Here is an 18,310-nt window from a genome sequence, read left to right as displayed (position 1 = left end):
TCTCTGCAAAGCGTTCCCAGCATCATATCAAATCATGGCAACAATACCAGATATACATGTAGGGGATATACATATTATCTGTTATAGAAGACTACTAAACATAGACAACAGATGATAGATTGTTCTTAGGTGTTGACAAATGTTTTCCACTTTTGCTATCAGGAATAGACTCCTGTCACATGGTGGAGCTGGAAGTCACTCTGTAGGCGAGCCTGCGTCTGTCCGACACCACATGCGGGCTTATCTGGCCTAAAGCTTCGTATGTTTCTTTGCACAGCTCCCCTAATTGTTGACTACTGATACGCAAATATATTCTGTATGGGCAAACTGCTGCTTAATCCTACCCTGCTTTCAACATCTCCAGTCCCATGGTGGTGTAGACGCCGACTTTTGGAAAGGAGAGAACTTCTCGCTCGTCATTACTCCTGTTTTGGGAGATCGGGCTGCACAAACATTATCGTTTTCATTCATTTCTTTCATTATTGAGATTAATCACATTTGTAGAAGGTTGACATGACTATCACCCTTTCAAGATGTCAAGCCAGAGAAGACTGTAAGGTTTTAAACACTCAAACTGGGATGGACCGCTGTTCTCTTTTGATAAGTGTGGTGGGTTATTTAACAACTTTGAGATGTGGCTCTCCTCAAACTTGTTGTTTACTTGTAAGGATGGTTTCGTTCTGTCTGATGAGAGATGGCAAGAAACATTTAAGCTTATTTTGCGATGTAGTTTTGATGAAAAGATTAGTTCTTTGTCATAAACATCTCATTCTGTGGTTTTATGAAGAGAAAAAAAGACATCTAGATTTGCAAACACCTTTAAGCAGTATGGGCATTGTAATGGATTGCTTCCCATCTGTCAAAGAAGCAACCTTTCTGTTATTGTTCTCTCTGGAAATGGAAGCTCCATTTTATCCATGCTTTTTTGGTTAACTAATGCATTATGCTTGGAAACAGTACAAAGTTCGGTGAAGATTGATATTCTTTTAATCTCAGGATACCTTTATCATTTATTTTTCAGGTGGGACACACTCAGGTACTGCACTGGTGATGGTTCACATAGGGAGGCAGAAAATGGTATACCAAAGCCAAGTTCATGGTCCTTGTAACCATGGCTCCTGTTACACCTGGCAGATCCAATGGCTCTGAACTTCTCACATTCATTATCACCCTCACACCACGGTAATGACGTTCATGTCAGGTCATTCATCATGGAATGAACAGCCAGCGTCAGCGGACATGTTTACACTACCCCATCCTGGACTGGAGTGACAGAACACAAAGGTAAGAGTCTGACCATCAGGGCTGCCGATCCCTTCTTGTTGTTGTAGCAGGTTGAGAGAAAAGGGACAGCAAAAGGGCACTATTAGGAAGGGATAATGTGACAATGTGTGTTTGTTTGCCTTGAGTTAAAAGGCAGGACTGTTGATGGTGCAGGTAAGCTGCGAGGCAGGGGTGGAATGGGAAGTTTGGGATATCAGTAATCCTGGTCCTCTGTCCCTACAGTAGGATCATCTCATCTTCTAAACATAAGCCTGAGTTTATGTGGGCAGAGTAACAATATTAGAGCCTGTCTCAATGGTAGCGGTGGCTTGCATCCCTCCTACCATACTTAGGCTAATACCATTACTTAATGTCTTAAAGAGCAAACGTGTCATCATCAGTGTGGTACAGGTACGTTGGTAGCTTAAGTTCTGACAAGTTAGTACCTACAGCTGGAAGTGGGGAGGATCACATCTAAGATGCAAGCATAAAAAAGTGAACATCGTTTTCTCCCATCCTGTCTATTTACCAACAAAGCTGAAGATAAATAACAGTCAAAAGACAACATTTTCATCAGTAGCAGTGCATGGCACACTTTATTCTCATTTGCTGCTTAGGTAACATCGAGTCACACAAATAAAAAATCTTCAAAGATAAAAGTTTACAATTGCAAAACAATGTTTCTCTCTGTATCTTACTCAGGCTTATTTAGTAAAACAATCATGGTAAGGACATCAACAGCAAAATGAAAGTCAACTACGTATATCACAGCATGCCCTACAATGTATGTGTTTAAGATGCTTGTTGAGAACATTTGGTGAAAATTCACAGCAGTACAGTTTCTATCTATAATAAGATACATTGTTAGTCCTTTTAATTCCTCACTTTGTAACTAATATGTTACAGCACTATGAAGTCAAAAGAGACAAAACTTTTATGTCATGCATAGTATACATATATAAAGGATATACAAAGAATTCATGGCAGGATTCCTGGGTGAAGAAAAGGGTCAAGGTGTTTTTTGAAGAAAAAAAAAAGATATACAAATGTATGGCTTGGAGGTATGGTGAGACAATGTGGAATGACAACACACTGTATTCTTTTGGACTGGCAATGGCTTATCTTGTGTGTTCAATAGACAGAAACATGTGACAACTGGTAGAAGGTGGTTTAAATGAAATGTGCATTTGTACAGGATTTGCCGTCAGTTTAATAATTTCTAAAATTAAACTTCTGATAGTACCATCATCACCATATAAATGACAGTTTTTCTTTGACTGTACTCGTTTTTGCAGATCATTCATTCAAAAAAGTGAAGTGACAAGGTTTTGGCAGATGACAAAACACAAATGCAAGGAAGCAGAAATACAGAGGATCTGCCATAAAACATGTATACAAAGTAAAGGTGAGTTCTTCCACGATCACAACAATTTTACAGATAATACTTCTTGAGTTGGTCAGTCACACGAATCATTTACAACAGAATAATCCCGTTCAAGTTATTAGTTCCATAGAGTACATGTACATTAATCTACATATCTAACGACTATAATCATAGAACATGTTAAGCCGAGCATTGACATTATTGTTAAGTTTAAGGTAGACACTTGGAAGACATGCCAAAAGTATTAATGTATATTTACATATTTTAGCAAAAGATTGTGTTAATGAATACTATTTTGGCAAAGGAGAAAATTTGTGGCCTAGACTAGCCTAAGAAATCTCTAGTGAGCCAGCTCCAAGACTGTATGTACAGGATTCACAACATTTGCTTATTTTACACAGGAGAAGTTTTATCTGAGTTACAGAAGGAGATTGTTCTACTTCTTCGTCTCAGAAAGGAACAACATCCTTCAAGGCACTTCTGGTATTCCTGATTATTTCCTCACCTGGCTGAATTCTTGTAGCGATTAGATGACTCCTGGGCATGATGACTCCTTGACTGACTTTTAGAAGTTTTTGTCCTAAAATATTTCTCACCAGCATTTCAAGGTATGGATGATAAAAATGGCTGTCTTTTCAGGATAAGCTGACAGACCAGCCCTATTACCCATCTTACCTGGTATGGTGAGAGGACCGCCCAACTCTGGAGACCTCTGTAGTAGGTATTAGTATATATAGTGCAGAAATAACATAGGATACATTTTATAGACAGAATACATGTAGTTCAAGCTTCAAAGAATAGCACAGCAGCTTTCAAATCAATTCGACTTTACATTCCTATTGCCTGTCAACAGCATTTTAATCCCTATTGCATGTCCAAATCACTGATGTCATGACATTTTTTCATAGTACAAATGTATTTTCGATGTCCATAAAATCAAAGGAACATGCATGTCATGTAATTGTGTACAACCAATATGCTGCAGAGACTTTGTACATCATGATCTTAGCTAAGGCACTATCAGCCTTAACACTGTCTCACACGCATCTTTGGCTCCTGCTTGGCCTTGATTTCCTATGTAAAACACTGATTAGCTCATCACTTGAGAAAGTATTGACATTTACAGCTTGAGCAAATTGTGAAAACTACAGCTTTACATATAAATCTTTCGCAAGGCATTATTAGTTATTTCTATCAATTTGAAAGCTGATGTCTATGAGACAGTACTAAGGCCGCGTTGTACTACCTGCATAGCTCTCTCTATCTGGTTGCTTGGTTTGGCTTGAGCAGCTCTTGCAGTGCCATGACAGTACTAGAACACCTCACATACTAAGGTAGCTTGTTGCGCAAGATTCACTACATTTACTCTACACATACATGTAAGTATAGCAGCTTCTAGTAGTAATTAAATCCTTTGTCCTTCATGTCTTCCCTTATTTTATATTTAATCCATTGGTCAACTTTATGTTCCTATATTGTAATTTGTAAATGCTTCATTACTTTTTTGCTTCATTACTTGATAGTTCACAATACGTCATTATTATTATGTAACTCTGGTATTGTTGCCTTATCTGCAATGTTGTAAATCACTAGCTATTGGATTAAACCACTGCTGTGTTTCTTCATAACATTGACAAGTAAAATTACCACATTAAACTGCTTCCTATCTTGTACTTCGAAGTTAGAACTAACTCTTTCCAGCTTGGAGTAAGATTTCATGGTCCACCTTCCTTTTTCATATTGACAGATTATGCCTTCTTTCAACGCAGAAATTCAGAGGAACAGATTCTACCTCCTTTCAAAGCAGAAATTCAGAGGAACAGATTCAACCTTCTTTCAATGCAGAACTTCTGAGGATAGTAGTTTGATGCAAACCAGTTTTTCCCCATGAGTAGAGTCAGGTTTATCTGCCCATGCCCTTTGTGCTGCAGTAGTGGAAGACAGCTGACCACAGGAACTGTGCATTTCATCAGAGTCTTCTCCTTCCTGCATTGAACACAAAAGATAGAAATTGTACATTAACAAGATGCTGATCAAAATCACAGTGTGTCATTCCCAGTTTCATCATTACATCTTGGTCATGAAAGTTTTTGGAAACAGCCATCACACATACACAAATGCAATAGTAAAATACACGAAGAATACATAGTATTACACATTGTATGTAAGTGATGTGTCATGTGTTTGTTGTTGTGGTGTGAGTGACAGGTTGTATGTTAAAACTTATCCTACTGTCTTCAGATAAGTGACCAAACCCTAACTATAGTATAAACCCTGTGTAAGCTGCCATCCCCGACACAGACTTTACTGTCAGGTCACAGGATCAACACCTTCCCAGAAGCAACCAGGATGTACAGATTCTCTGAACGTGTTTAGAACCAACCTACTTGTCTCTCAGGTGAAACAGACTTTAAGTACAACAGACTGAGAATATAAGCCATTGTCACAGTTCTTTTGTCACCTTGGGTGTCGGCTGTGAGCTCATAATCCAGAGAGAAGCAGAAATCAGATTAGGGGCAAAACTTTCATCCTTGTCTGGTCTAATCTGTCTGTAACAACAAAGGATAGATAATCTTCCTTCTTTGTCCGTAACTAGACTGTAGTGCAGTGTCAAGGTAATGTTGGGCCCCTTAAGATGACTGCAGAAGGACAGTCAAAGATGGTGGGCTTTGGAGAATCACAGGAGATGGTTAGAGTCCATCACCTTTCACTCAGGTTTCCTAACCAGTCTTTACTGTTTTATCCCATGATCCAAGTCTGTGAGCGATACTGATCACAGCAGTGCCATTAACCACAATACTTGTAAATACTCCTCAATAATGATTATTTCAAAGTAGATGTGTGGAGAAAATATGTTTAACAGCTGATTACACTTGTGTTATCTCATGGAAGAGGAATAAAGCTGTCCACAATAAAATTTTCAATTTTCAAATCTACTATGGGATTTGAGATGCAAGGAACACATCTACAATCTTAACCTTCTCTCTACTTCCTAACTCTGCATGGGAAAAAGTAAAAAGATGTGTTGACTTTTTTAGGGGACCATAGTGAAGCATGTCTGTTTTATCACCATGAACAAGATTCTGCGGTAAGTTAAGACAGTCCAGTGGAGTTTGTAGATGGAAGATGTTGGGATGTTGACAGACGTGTGGACAGTCTGTATTCTGATGTCTCCTCCTGTTTCAGAAATTGTCATCACCTTTACACCCCCCATAATGGGTCCCTACCAAAGACAAGATAAGAGCCAAGGCTGCTGCAAAGTGATCAGCGCTGAGAAGCACTGAGCATGCCCAGTCTTACCCAGAACAAAGGAAAGCAACCACATGTAAAGATTCCTATCAATCTGCTTTCACCACTTGGTTCCCTTTACATTTTGCTGCTACCTGCCTGACTGGGCTGGGCCAGACAGTTCACCAATTGCTGGTTGAAATGTCAACATGATGTACATTTTATATCCCTGTGAAGCCCCTGGAACTAACCCAACTTTTACAGAGTTTTCAGAGTATGTGTAAGTTGATATCACTGAACATTTGAACACAGCGTTTAATTTTCACATTTACACGTACAACAGTGGAAGGCATAGGTTTCACAGTGCAACTTCTAACTAGTCTGTTACTATTGGAAGTGCTTTCAAAAGTCTCAGTAACAGTAGAAGTTGTTTTCCTCTACGTGGTTGCCAAATTCAGAGTTTCTGTATTAAGGCGGTTCCGAGCAGTTCCAGTCAATTTGCACCTGGCTCCAGGTGTCTCTACTTGCCCTTTCGGCCACCCCAACACCTGATCAACCTTGTCACCACCTTACCGGCTTAGGGAAATCTCCCTGGTAGGGGAACAAAAGACACAGTGGTAGAAATATAAACCACCTGAATGTACTGTGGATATTGCCCCACTCTTAATGACGGGATCACTGCAGTATGTATGTCCTAGCGCACACTGAACTTTTCCTGGGGCTTAAGTCTTGGGGGAGGGCAGGAATGTAAAAAGCAGTTTGTTATGATGGAGGGTGGAGATTTCATAGTGGAACCTGGACACAGATTAACCTAAGCGCTCTTAACACATTGATTGATTTTCTGTTGGTTCTGTTCCATCTTAAGTCACAGAAAAGAAGACTTTTTTTTTTCAAATTTGTTGTATCAGGAGTACACTTGGCCAAGAAGCAAATATTGTACTGCAGTAAGAAAATGTACATGATAGAGATGTTAAAGAAGAGTGACTTTGCAACAAGAAAGAGTCACTTTGCAATGAAAAAAATGGTCTTTAAAAGATGTCATTAACCCAAATAAGCAGGATACCATTCCTGGCACAGCACCTGATGAGTGTGGGAGGGGGGTCCCATACCTGCCTATGGGCCTGACATAGTTGGAATATTGCTTGTGGAGTTCAAGATCCATCCGGTCTTCTCTCTAGTCCCTAGTGATCACAACAGACAGGATGGACTTCAAATCTACCTGGCAGCAGTTTTCATGGCTGGGAAAACATGCGAAGTATCTGTATGTGTGTCCATGGAACCACCAGAAAGAAATACACAGACACACACAGCATCACTAGTTGCTAGGCAACAAGAAAACCTGTCATGCACTCTAATATACAAAAGGAAAACAGGAAAGTTGGGTATCAGTTGGATTAGGTAAGCCCTGATCAACTATCTTCCAATCCCATGATTGGTCTTATTCCAGAATTATGTGATTATTGCCTTGTCCACCATTGTACATCATAGAATACCGGTAGGTGATATTAAACAGAACACCTTTATCCCATTATACCTTCTATCCCTGCCTGACCTTAAGTACAGGGTGAGATCAGACCTCACACAGTTATACTTATCACACATCAGCTCCAGTAATGAGTCCACTCTCTGGATCTGCAGATCTCTATACCCACACACCCTAATCCATGTGATAAGGCTGATTTACTGCACTGCAGGTGGACCTGGGTTCAAGTTCACTTCTGACTTTTATCTCGAATCCTTTAGTCTGGCAAGGAAATACAATGCAGTTAATCTTAATCTTCTTACATGGACCTAATGATATGAAGAATCTAACACTATACCACATATGAGTAGTGTGGTAGCACAATGTTCTACTAGTAGTACTATTTTCCCCACATTCTACTTGCAATAGTAGGTACCTAATGAAAAAGGTAAGTACAGCCTGTCAGGACAAGTGGAAATTTAGTAAACAAAAGGCAATGGAGCGGAAAATCATTCTCATACAATCCACTCCTCATCACTGTATCTAATCTATCCTGAGTCAATTACCTAGATATGGCCTAAGGACTAATCCCTGCCCTACAGATACACATGTCCTGATATCTACCAGATGTGGGTGTGTAGAGATGTGTCCATTGGGGTCAATCCAACAAGTGTCGAGCAGACTATAATGTAGAGGCGGATGCCTTCTAGATGGTTGGTCAATAGTGGTTTGCCTGTGATGGCTCTTCCTCTGGTCAACTACCTGTATGATCAGTACTGCCCCCCCCCCTCTCTTCAAACTGCCCACTGCCATGACCGCCCCCCTCCCCTCATCCCTTCACTCTGACCTTCACATACGGCTCTCATTATCCCAGGCTGCCTTTCATCCCTGCAGCCAGGCTAAGTGCACCTTCCCATTATCCCCATTACAGGGCTTATCAGGACCACCTACTCAGGTTCAGCTCTACGTCAGCCCCAACAGGAACCAGCTTAGCACTTCTCACAGCCTCTCCAACAAGGTTACCTGAACTTGGGAGGGTCAGGCACTATCTACAACTTACCTAGAATAACAACAACTGTTAGCTTTAAGTAAGTCTCTTCGTTTTCCTTAAAGCCAGACGTTCTAGATACAACACTGCGTCTGTCAATGTCAACCTGCAAAAATAGCCTAGCTCTGTAGAGTAAACTCTCACTCCTATAATTGGTACTATCACAGCATTCTATCATATCTCTCTATTTGCAATGTTTTTTCTTACTTTGTGTGTTCTCTTTAAGCATAAAACTGGCATTTTAATCACTTTCTATGAGGGCATTTCTATTGAAAAGTTTGTTTAACCACTTTCTTGCTGCTGTAGCCTTTAGTTTGATGGACAGACACTCAATCGAGTATGGCATGTTTAGTTTAGGAGGAAGGTAAAAAGCAACAATAAGGTTAGAAATAAAGACACTATATTTTCTTCCATCACATCAATAAGAGTCAAATTGGACCAGTCTAGGATAGATTTACAAAGAGAAGGTCAAGGTCAAGATGTCAACTTACCCCAAAGTCGTAAAATGGACTAACCCAAAGCTAGACCAAGATAAGGTCTGGGTGGATGTGTGTTGTGGAAACAACCTTTGACCTAAACACCTTGAAAGATGTTGTCTATTCCTTGGGGAGCCCATCTTCCTGACACCCACCCTCCAGACATCACTGCAGACATCAGCACCTGATCACCATTAGCTGTGCACATGCCCCCCTCCCCCCCAGACATCAGCACAGACATCAGCACCTGATGAAGATTAGCCCTACACATGTAACCACATCCCTGCTTCCTGCCATCACCACAGCCTGCCATGTCTGGAGGAGACAGGAGGTGTGGCTGGTCACATCTGTCATTCTGTCAAGACAAATCCCTGCTAGACCACAGAGCAGATAACATCTAGAGTAGAGTTGAATCTTCTCCAAGGTAGGAACCGCAGAACTGATTTGTATTTTACAAAATGTACAGCGGAGCTCTGTGGGCGACTCTTCAAGGGAAAAAAATAGGGATGATTCAACGTCTAATACTAGATTCTTATCAAGGTAATGTTGTAAGGTGATAGTGGTCTGACAAAAACTTGCTCGCAATGATAGGTTAAAGTTAAACAAACTAGACATATCTTTTATTACAAGATATTGCCAAGACTAACGTTACACCATTTTTTACTACCAGTGATATACAGTAGATCACTGCTAGCATTGCTAGCATTGCCATGCTAGAGAAGCAACCTACATGAACTGTACATTGGGATTGTGAGAGGAAGTTTTGTTCAGTTCAAAAGTAAACTTGTCCTACATTTTCGTGTCTAAGAGGACACCACCTTAGAGATATTAGTCCACTCTGATACTAGATGCTGCCCCTTGTCCAGACCAGGAGTACAATAGCACCAGATAATACCTGTCCCTGCCCGGATGTGGCTGTCCATTTCTAGCACCCCTCTGTCCCATCATGCTCCATGAACCATGACCTGTTGTGACAGCCCCACTTCCTCCCTCCATCCATCATCCTGTCATGCCCCCCCCCCCCCCACCTGCACAACCACCTGATGCAAATTACCTCTCCTAGCCCCCCTCCCTCCACCTCACCAATCCTCCCATGTATTCTCTCACCAGGTAGACAAAGACAGGTGCTAAGGGGTCATGTCATGCCCCCCCCCCTCCACCAGCACAACCACTTGATGCAAATTACCTCTCCTAGCCCCCCTACCCCTCTCTCACCAATCCTCCCATGTGTTCTCTCACCAGGTACACAAAGACAGGTGCTATGGGGTCATGTTAAATTTTATGGTGAGCTCCAGCTCATCAAGGGCATCTTCATGCCAGTCAGGTGGTCCAGCTTTGATGTGCCTCCTCATTTCACCCTTCATCAACTTGCAGATATGACCTCTGTGAACTTGGTACTGTAGGGCTTGACCTTTGAGGTTACTTGGTACTTCTGGTTTGTGTAAAACAAAAAAAAGCGCCAAACTGAAAACTAATACCTTTAGTTCTGTCTCTATTGTAGTATTTTAATTCAAGCCTCCAAGGCATTGTTGGCATTATTTGTACTTTTTGCCAGGGTACATCCTGTTTCTAATTTCTAATAGTTTCTAATCTAATGGTTTCTCTTTCCTTATTGCCAGTGTAACTACTTTTTGAGAATTGCTCGACAGATACGGTAATAGTGGAGTTCAAGCACTGCCAACTGACCATGCCAACTGGTCCAGACCTTGTGGCCTAGTGGTTAGTGGCGTTGGTTTGTGAATTGATAGGGACCCAGGTTTGAATCCTGGGGGCCAGGGGACTGTTTCTCCTTCTGCCTCTGAAGTGCAACTAAATGTATGTAATCAGCAAGGAATGGCAATTTCATGACACAAAAGGTGAGTGCTATGGCAGTGGCTAGTTTTTTACTCAGCCAAGACCAGAGGAGTTTTTACTGAAGGCCATATCAAAGACTATGTCTTTGGAAGACCTTCCTCTAACTTGTTAGAATTCAGACTCTCATCTCCCATTCCAACTTCAACCTGACACTGATTAACTGCTGGCCTCTCACCCTTTAATGTGTAACCAAGTTGTCTAGATGAGGGAGGAAGTAGAAATTGGCCTTGGAGATGGGAGGGCAGGGTACCGCTCTCTGGAGGCTGCTGGAACAACACAGCTCATGGTGGTGTAAAAACAGCTGCCTGGAAGTCTTCCTGGCAAGTTCACTCAACTTTTCTGTGGGAATGGTTTCTAATAATATCCTAGCATGCACAAAACTAGAATCTTGAGATTTTCATTGAAATTTTGCAGCAGATATTCAAGCATGGACATCACAGGTCCCACCTAGTGTGCCACCTGTTAACACATGTCTAGAAATGCCCAAGAAGAAGGAAACACATACAATGACTAAAATATGGTATCTTTCATAAGGCACCCGATATGTTTCAATTGTATCACTGTAAAACTTGCTTAAACAACAGCAGCAGCAGTTTGTCTACAAAATTTTCCATGAAGCTCTTCTCACCTTGTATCATCCATTTTGACCACCAAGTCAGAAAGGCCAGTAAATGTACAAGTTGAAGTACTTTTCAAACTGTGCTTTGCTTTCTGTAGTCAAACCAAATACCTGGACCATTACAGCCACATTTTGGACATCATTAGTCGAGAGAAACTTTCCCTGGGCACACTCTGCTAATATTTGTAGCCCCGCTGACACCCACAACTGACAAGACTTCTTCACGCTCAAGGCCAAGGAAATCTCAAGGTGCATCCTCCTTACAAATCAGCCAGAAGGGGTGTGACTCCTGAGGAACAGGGGGCTAATTTCGCATGTAACCAGGAAGCCAGGTGCCCCAAACTTCCTCCCAGGGGAGACACCCCTCCCAGCAGATCCCCACAGCTACTGTCACCTATACAGCCTCACATCATTACACACTTCCTGCACCTGATCACTAGCACATGTGCAGGACATGTACCTACAGGAGCCCTGCTAGCACAACCTGGTTCCAATACAAGTTTTGTATCCTCGGTAATGTGCCAGGGTGGTAACTATACAGCACAGAGGGGGGTTATAATCTCATCTGTACTTGTCACAGGGGACACCTTTGATAATCATAAATGTGGGGAAGTATTATCAAATTCATATGTCATTGTTGATGAGCACCTTTGGCGGAGTTTCTTATGCTGCAAACCCAAGATGTCCCAGAAATTTCATTTCCATACATGTATGTAATGCCCTTACATCATGCCCTAACAACGAATGTATAATGTCAAGTAGTAGTTTTGATCTACATAGGTAATAAAACATCATGGTTTATTTTCAGAAGATTTTGCGACCAAATAGTTCTAGTCTGCATAAGTGTGAAATAGATGCACTTTTATGGAGGCATAAAGGACTGAACAAGATCTTATCTGCAGTAATGAAATGTGATCATAGTGATTTTATGTTTTGGGTGCGGTTACAACCGTTACATATTTTACTTGTACATCAGTCACTAACTGAATACACTCTTCATCTAATATCTACTCAATAAACATCTGAATTCAACTCGGGTCAACTATACAGGGTTTTGACTGCTGAGGGTAACCAGACTTTTTGGTACAGCCAAATGCTCCTTATGCAAATTGTCTCCATCTAAGGTTTCTGACTAACTTTTACAGGCACGGTTGTAAGGTCATTTCACCTTCTGCCAAGATTTTCCTAGTCTCCAAGGACAAGATATGGGAATGGATAAAAATCTGGTCCAATCGTCTTGTTCAACCTTCATATGGATTGTTCCTGGACAACTTGACCAAAGGGGGTGTTTGGATCCTAACAAGTTCTAGTTGCAGCCAGAGGCCTTGTGGATTGATTTTGATGCCTGGCTGAGACAAATGAGAGTTATTGAACCAAAGGGACTGTCCCTATGTCACCTTCAGAGAAATTATTATGGATCTACACACCTAGGTACCCAAGGTAATTAGAGTCCTGCCAAAGATGGGAAGATGATGCTCTGAACTTATTAAAGGTGACTGCTCTCATAATTTACCAATGACATTGCTACTACACATTTTGTGACTTGGAGGTCAAACAAAATCAGAGGCATAGGGTCTACACACAATATACATGTACCCTGGTACTGAATATTTGTGTGGTCATAAAAATGTTATAACATTCCTGACAATCAACCGCCCCTTAATACAGACCCACTTCAGCTGAGAGGAATCATGGGCCATCACCTTGCTGATAGGCTTTCCGGTAACTTTTGCCCAGGTCTCTGGAAAACCCATTCCCTGTCAGGCAAGTTGCTTGCAGGGGAAAGTATCAGGTATCTGGGCCATGTAATCTGTACTAGTTTATGGGCAGGTCTGGTCCTCTGGGCTTCATGCCACATTAAGAGGTTTGTAGATACTGCTGTTGAATTAACTTGATCTGTTTGGAAACAGATGGGGGGAGAGTGATAAAGGAGGGAGAGTGGGGTCAACAGTGGGGGAGCTAGGGGGTCTTGATTGAAGGCAGCTCTACTCACGCACATTCTACACATGTACACACATTTACAACTCACGCTATAGCATGTTTTGAAGTGTACTGTTACCAATATGGCAATGTGTCAGATGGCTATCTTCAAACACATGTAACTATCATTCTCATATAGATCATCTTCATCATCAGGAAGTAGATACATTTGTAAAGTAATAACAATGATGATGATGATGATGATGATAAAGTAAGAGCAGTCCCCACTGACCTTCATACATGTAGACAGGACTTGGTAAGAGTAAGGACAAAGGAAAGTTGAACTTCAGATTTTGGATTTAAAAGATGTAGGTTCAAACAGTAGTCTATAAAAACTTTACTGACCACAATACTTTACAAGCTGGTGATGGGAAAAACCTGGGAATACACATTACCCATCAGTACCTGCCAAGATCCCAGCATGCCTAGCAGCTAACCCATAAATCCATTGGTTCCAGGGGCATGGCCAGGGCAGGAGGGGGAGGGACATGTCAACATGGGGCATGTGGGGGAGATGGGCTGTCTGCTTGTACATCTACCAGTGGGGGGACTGGGGAGGCAGTTTGTACCCAGGGAGACCATCAGTTGACAGTTGTTACTGGGCTGGACTGCTTTGTACTGCCATTTTCTCTGACATGTTTCAGGTGAACTGCACCAGGAATTAACATGATATACTTTACAGCTGAAGTATTGCAGTCAACCAGTTTTTTGCTTTCTGTTGGGACTCTGAAAGGAGGAGGATGAAGAAGGGAGAAAGATGTTCTGTCTATGTGGAAAGTATCACACGTGTACATACCATTTGTGACCAAGTGGATTTCTTGATTTTTTATCAACTTCAAGCAAAATGTTAGGTCATGCTGCAACAACAGCAATAAGGAATCTGCAGTTTAACTTTAATTCAACAGCTTTAAACTACCCTCAATCATTGAATGAGATAATACTTTGCCCAAGACCTGGTGGGGTAGCTATGTTTGAAGTGGACTAAAACTCAATGTTATCATTTTTTACCTGGTAGATGATTCTGTGACAAAATATTACAATCCCACGTTGATTCATCCTCAAACTCTCAGCAGCATCAGTTGTAAGTTGTTAGGATCCATCACTCTGGCCATGTTTTCATTATGATTTCATTTCCAATCTAACACTTTCACAGGACCAGTAGGAAGCTGCCAAAAGGCACAGAGGCATGCTGGGGGACGGCTTGGTTTAACTTAGTTCCAGTCTGCTGGATGTGCAAGGCAAACATGGCGCAGCAGTCCCGGACCCCAGGAAAACATGACACTGACCTTGTGTTTCTGGGTCACCTCAATGTTGTGGACTTGTATTAACTTTAATAATCCACCGTCCAGTGTTATTACTGCGCTTGTTTGAACTGAGGCTGAAGTGATGATTGAAGCCATTTCTGTGTGTTTTGCAATGAACCTTGATTCACACTCTCTTTCTATTACCTTGGCTCAGGGAAGAACCAGAAGTGATTATAATGAAACTTGAATGAACTTTAGAAATACTCTACACACACCTTGAAGGTGGTGACAAAATACATTTCAACATTTGTACAAGACTTTTGGCAGAGCAATAGAAAATCTTGTAAGAAACTTTTTTTTTAAGAAAATGAATCATATCATTTGGTTGGTCTGTAAGATACCAAGAACATCAGTGGCTTTTTGCTTTATTTCCAACACAGCAGCCCTCTTCTTCCTGGTCTTCACTTGATTTGCCCCAGTTAATTAAGGTTGACCTGTGAAACTGGGTCACAATAACAGTATTTGAACTTTATTTTGCACACCTGTCCAACAAGTGATGTACCTTATTATGACATTTCCAAAAGTTACAGTGAATATTCTTTTTTTTTAAGACCTATTAATTGCACCCTGATTAGATCCACTACATTCACCCATAGAAAAGCACATTTATGATCATTACACTTCATCTTTGTTTGCGACACTCATTTCAAAAGTATCAGTAGTGTAGATTATATTCCTTGCTTTATCACTGTACTGCTTGCTGACTATTGATTTCTCTCAGCTTTTATGTAATGTCATGTTAGATGAAATGTCTTTGCACCACAAAGAAATTACTTCTTTCCTAAGAGCTAAACTTCCATCTCTCATATCTACCATTCTCCCAGTAGTAAGTAGTTCAAGGTTACTCAAAAAGTGCTGATGGGAACATTACAGCCTCCATCTGGTCTGTCTGGGCATCCAGCTTCAGAAAACACCTCAAAATCCCTGACGGACTAAACAAGGTGCAAGAAAACAAAGGGTAACCATAACCAGCTGGTGCTGGAGGTGTTGAGACAGAAGTGGCCTCACTAAAACAGCACAGCACACTGTGGGGTCCACCTGTCCTGAACAGCAGGTGAATGAAAACCAACCAGCCCATGGTCCAGCAGCTTTAACAAACTGTTTGTGTACCATAATAGGAGGTGACTGTAGCAGCCGTGCACAGTATTTGCTTCGTTTATAATGGCCATAATAAATACAAAGTTCTGGCCTCAAGCAACGTTTTCCAGGTTGTAGTTTCCTCAGACCACCAATCGTCATGCTCCAAAGTCTAGTAAAGTTCAGGGGGAAAAAAGTAGGAGTCAAGCCAGTATAAAGTTCTGGCCTCGAGCAACCTTTTTAAAGTGTCCTCAGACCACCGATCATCATGCTCCAAAGTCATGGGAAAAAACGAAAAGTAGAAGTCAGGCCAGTAAGTTTCAGCATATCCTACCAATATGGTTTTATGTACCTTTGTTGCAAAAACAGACAATGTCCCATCTTAATATCAATTTTACTTGCTCTGTTACCCCTTATTCCACATTTCCTGGAAAAGCCTGTTTCATTCCATGCAACATAGAGGACAATCTGGCCTATGGCGCTGCAATTAGTTGGCATATAATGTTCTACCAACTCTAATCCTTACTTAATGCTATCAAAGTACCAAAGCATTATTAAAACGGCCAACAGTGTGGTAATGAGGTTAGGGTTTAGTTGCACTTTCCTGTGGCGTTAATAAAGCCGTGGTTAGAGAATGGTGTGGTTTTGATTATGGTGCCAAGGTGAAAGGATTGGGAAGATAACCCCCCTCCCACCTTTCTGATCTCTACAGTTCTTCTAATGATTGTCTGTGAAATGATGGCATGAGACAGACTTGTTTTCTTCCTACTAAGAGTCTGTGTTGTGAAATATTTCCCAATTTACCCGTGGTGGTCCCCTGCAATAAAAAAATTTGGTACAACCCATGTCACCTGAGAGAGAGTACAACTAGAAATAGTACCAGCCAAAAATGTCCTAAAGTAATTTTTCATAACAAACCATCCTTGAAGTGGCTGTCATAGGTTGGGGGGTCAAGTGCCTGTGCCGATGATGTCCAATTTGTGAAGTATTTTAGCTGGGAGGCAGGCAGTCTGTATATCAGAGTGGGGAATCATACCTGGGCGGAAGGAAGTCACAGAGACTGAAGGGAGGGGTGCACATCTGGTTTTCACATTGTCCTTGTGACCAGGAGGAAAAAGTTTGTCTGAACTATGGAACCTTGTCAAAATGCCAGGTTCTATAGTTTAAACAAAGTTTGACTTCTGACTTAGTCTCTAACACAGAATAAGTGTTACAAAATGTTTAAGTGTAGGCAGTTGCATCAACATTTTTACAAGGTGAGTTATTGAAATTCTAGGTCAATACATGGTTCTCTTCTCCCCACTCACACAGATCATGAGTTCTGTCAGGATAATTTAAGCACCTCTCCCCCTCAGACTATCCTGGCTATGACCTTGGAAGGAATACTTGAAACACAATCACTCAGGCCTAAATGAAATCAAAGCTGCCCAATTAGTTCCAAATAAAATTTTTGGTGGGAACCCTCCCCTTCTGTCCATCAAGAAGTGATGCGGAGTGACCTTTGCTGCCAGGGTTCACAGGTGTAGGGGGCCTTGGGCACCCACCTGTTCATCCCTAGTCCCAAGTGGTCAAGACCACCTAGCACCTCGCCTGGTGACAGTTCCAACAGGTAGTTATTCCCAGTTTTATGGTCATGCCTCCTGACAGGTCTGACCACCCTGGCCCTCTGGGCCCACAAAACCCTTAATCGGTTGCCACGGAAACCATTCTTCCCAGTGCTCGCAGGTGTAAAGGCAGGCTACAGGTAAAGCCGCTCGCGGCACACCTGTGAATCAAACATGGCTGTAAAGTGACTGATTAGGGGATAGGGCGGGCCAGGCTATTGTGGGAGATGGGTGGGATGGGATAGAGAGTTGTTTGGAAGTGTCCATTATACAGCCATTATGTCCAGCATGGGAGTAAAACCTGTGGAGGTGCTGACAGGACGACCTCGTTTGTCATCATCATGGTATGGACTCAGGTGTGGGGATCTTCACCAGTCCTGGCAACTTTTGTGTCAAGTGACAATAACAGACTGCCTCATTAAGTGGGGAATTCATGGCATGTACTGATGAGTATTCACTCCTGACAAAGATGTCATAAAACACTCTCCACTAAACTTCATCAAAAATAAACTTATCAGTGAAACCTCGATCAACCTGACAAAAAGTCCTGATTTAGCAGGAAAAAAGGACATCCCAATAGAGGATATTAAGCCAAGGTGGAACACGATTCAAATCATTAACTTTAAAGGCTATATAAGAGTAGTAGAATTCATCAATCAGCATACTCTATCATCAACATTCCTCAAGGTAAAAGGGTGAAGTGAGAAAATTGGAAGTAAGTATAGGGTTCTATGGACAGAAACTGGGGAGATGGGACAGGTGTCCATCAGCAGGTGTCATAATTGTCACACCTTGCAGGTAACAGACAATTCCTCATCATCAGTCACTTTGGCTGAAATACCTGGAGACAACTTTGACTAAATCATCATCATAACCAACAATCACCCAAACGAATAAATAAATAAATAAATAACCAACACTTGTACTCCAGATTGTGGATATACAGTTTGTACACTAGCATTAAACCTCTAACATAAAAGAACCAAACACACTTATCAAGAATTGTAGGGG

At 41.5% G+C, this 18,310-nt stretch overlaps 1 protein-coding gene and 1 long non-coding RNA gene across 2 annotated transcripts in view; one reads left to right on the top strand and one right to left on the bottom strand.

The window, feature by feature from the left end:
• Positions 1-4,147: 4,147 nt before the first annotated feature.
• LOC118428454 (G protein-activated inward rectifier potassium channel 3-like) overlaps positions 4,148-18,310 on the bottom strand; it is a 54,959-nt gene continuing 40,796 nt past the window's right edge. The window contains 1 exon segment of the mRNA XM_035838520.1: positions 4,148-4,633. The gene's annotated coding sequence lies outside the window, so the exon portion shown is untranslated.
• LOC118428455 lies at positions 13,576-14,856 on the top strand. The gene is made up of 2 exons (XR_004832659.1): positions 13,576-13,958; positions 14,468-14,856. It is a non-coding gene; the product is annotated as an uncharacterized LOC118428455 (long non-coding RNA).

Source organism: Branchiostoma floridae, chromosome 13 (assembly GCF_000003815.2).
Source record: "Branchiostoma floridae strain S238N-H82 chromosome 13, Bfl_VNyyK, whole genome shotgun sequence".
Taxonomy (NCBI): domain Eukaryota; kingdom Metazoa; phylum Chordata; class Leptocardii; order Amphioxiformes; family Branchiostomatidae; genus Branchiostoma; species Branchiostoma floridae.
This window is presented reverse-complemented; position numbering and strand designations above follow the sequence as displayed.